Source organism: Triticum dicoccoides, chromosome 3A (assembly GCF_002162155.2).
Source record: "Triticum dicoccoides isolate Atlit2015 ecotype Zavitan chromosome 3A, WEW_v2.0, whole genome shotgun sequence".
Taxonomy (NCBI): domain Eukaryota; kingdom Viridiplantae; phylum Streptophyta; class Magnoliopsida; order Poales; family Poaceae; genus Triticum; species Triticum dicoccoides.
Window position 1 is genome coordinate 67,385,331 of NC_041384.1, and position 2,894 is coordinate 67,388,224.

The 2,894-nt window shown below is 42.6% G+C and overlaps 1 long non-coding RNA gene across 1 annotated transcript; it reads left to right on the forward strand.

The window, feature by feature from the left end:
• Positions 1-16: 16 nt before the first annotated feature.
• LOC119267198 lies at positions 17-2,131 on the forward strand. The gene is made up of 3 exons (XR_005132333.1): positions 17-1,384; positions 1,605-1,708; positions 1,822-2,131. It is a non-coding gene; the product is annotated as an uncharacterized LOC119267198 (long non-coding RNA).
• Positions 2,132-2,894: the final 763 nt, after the last annotated feature.

Consider the following 2,894-nt stretch of genomic DNA (forward strand, 5'->3'; position numbering starts at 1 on the left):
CAATCCCGCGCCTGAATCGCCGCCTCGGCAACCCAAGGGACCGCCGACACCGGCCTTCTCCCGCGATGCCGCCGCCAGCCTCCTCCCGCGGCGCCACCGCCGGCCTCTGCCACCACGTGCAGTCGCGGCCCCCGCCGGCGCGTGATCCGCAATCATGCGACGCGTCGACCCCAGCCACCGCGCGTGCCGGAAGCTACATCCATCGCCCCTCCACTCCAACCATCACCTCGACAACTGGCGCAACATTTCCTCTGCTCCGGCACGACCTTCCCCCATCCGGCGTGACCTTCCCTCCCCACCGGCGTGGACTGCCATCTGCTCTGGTGTGCCCTCCCGGTCCTCCACAGCCCCATCCCCATCCTCCCTCGAACATCTTCCTCCCGCCACCTATGCCATCTTCGTCCTTCCTCCCGCCGTTCAACTACAGCAACTCGCACCATTCAACTAAATCACCTAATGCCTCCCATCTCTAATTTCTCCTCAGCCAGCAGCGGAAACGCCGGCAACCGAGCCATCTCCTCTAGATGCTCTGTGTGCAGCCGCTGGCTTCTCGCATGCCATCGATGTGCCTTCTTCCTCCTGTGCACGATGGACTTCCTCCCGCGCATCCTGTGACCTTCTTACTCCCGTGCGGCTGCTAGCTAGCACTTGCAATCTCGCCGACCCATTGTCCGATGCCGCTTCAGATCCCTTTGGTACCGTTGCTTGAGAGCCCTGTGGTGTTGCTGCAATTGCTTCAAATTTTGACTTGTGCTACTACATGTCTACTGGTTCCTTCCTCCATCTGATGTCGCTCATGCTGTTGTTGTTCAACATCACGCCGTTGTAGAGGGTACATGGCAGGTCGAGTTGATTTCTCATGGTCGTTCAAATAGAAAACTAAAGTCTGGGTGTTGCTAGGTACATTCAGAGTAAGACGTTTACATTTTTCTTCAGGAAGACATTTGTAAGTCTGAACATCGTGTTCCTTTTTCTTCAGGAAGACATTTGCTTTAAAAAGAACTACATCTCGTCAGATCACTTATAAAATAAGATGAGTGCACTAACATATGTAGGCCTCGGATGCATCCATGTGGAATTGTATGAAAAAAGGAAGGAACTGTCTAGGTGGATGAGAAGTTCAAGTTGAAATCTCCCCTACACACACTTTGATTTTTATTTCCATGTATTCAGTTTTTAGATGTTCTACAGTCTCTGAACAAAATCTGTTCTTTCATCCACAAAACTTGTTTACAGTCCTGGATCAGTAATCACACATTAATTTTTACTATTTCTGCATTACACAGAAAATGAAGGTGCCCTCCTAGCCATGGTGAAATCTTCCCCATCCCTGATGAACAGCGGCAACCTCGATTTACGACTCGCAGTTTGCAATCGTCGCATGGTAAAGTTTTCATTCCAAGTTTCTGTTCACATGACATTATTTTTATTGACATTGTGGTAGGGAAAAATAGTATGTGTCATCGAAAATCCTTGGGCGCTACTGTGGACTCGAGTATCCTACATAGGCATGATATTCAATATTTACTTTAACTATTACATTGAGATACTGAACCACTTGATCCTCAATGCTCGTGCCCGATCCCAACCTGCTGTCCCTGAAGACCGCATATACATTGCAGTCGCCCCTACCCGTGCGCCACTGCTGTAACCTGCACCCTGCAAAAAAAATGCAAGTTCAAATTCAGATAAACAAGAAGTTAAAAAGGTATTGCCTTCACTCATGTTGTTTTGCCAACGATCTTTAGTTTGTTCAGTAGCTCGTAAACAATTGCCAAAAGCTCGTAACTTCAGAATCATAAGTTGATAGTTTGCCTACAGGGACAACCATGCTGATGGTGATTGAAGAACAATTCTGAATTATTATTATTGAGCCTGAAGGCCACGTTTTATGCACGATGTGGCAGGATTCTAGGGATTGTTTTGAGGCGGTCGATGGCTTTTGAGAGATGTGTTCATACTTACAAGTTTGAAGGGGTTCAAAGCTCATTTATACAAGGAGGAATGGCAATTTGGTTGCACATCTGTTTGCGAAAAAGAGCACTAAAACTAGATGTACTTTCTATTTCTTTATTTGTAACCCCCTACCTACCTGATTGAGACTATTCAATTAGAGTTAGTTTTTCCTCAATAATGAAGTGGCAAGAATTAGTTTTTAAAAGAAAGACCGGTGCATCTACTTCGTTGGTGGTAATTCCATCATTTTTGTTTTTCAAAACAAACACAAAAATGATGCTCATAGATAACAAAAAGTGATGCTCATAGATAACAAAAAAACCTCTATCTAGGCGTTTAACGTTCTTTTCTTATTCAACGTGTTGGTAGTTTGTATAAAAAGACGAAAAATGATGTTAAAAACAAACAAATGAGCGTTTACCCAAAAAAGAGTGCCTAAAACATAAACTCTAAAAATTCCACAGAACCAAAAAAACTATTCGTGAGTTAAAAATAGATCATAGAAGTCCAAAATTAAAAGCAAAAGAGCGAGCATTTCTTGAAGACAACAAAATGTGGATGCGAAGTTCATATTCTCTATTGCGGATAGTTAAAAAATATTCACTTATGGCAAAACACACACATTGGGTATCCAAAAATAAAGAAGCGAACACACAAAAAAACCATGAAGTTCAAATTTTAAAAATAGAGAACTCTGAAGTTTATTAAAGAAATAAAACAAATTTTCTTTGTTTCTAATTAAAATAAAAAAAGTTCAGATTAGAATAGCAGAGTAGTTGGATGTTTATTAAATCACTCCTAGCAAAAATAAAACCAAGAAAAAATAATATAATAGTTTGGTGTATATTGAAAACTCAGACTTTTCTCATTATTTAAAGAATAAAAGGAAGAAGTTCAAACTAAAATAACAGTGTAGATGAATGCATATAAAAACTTAG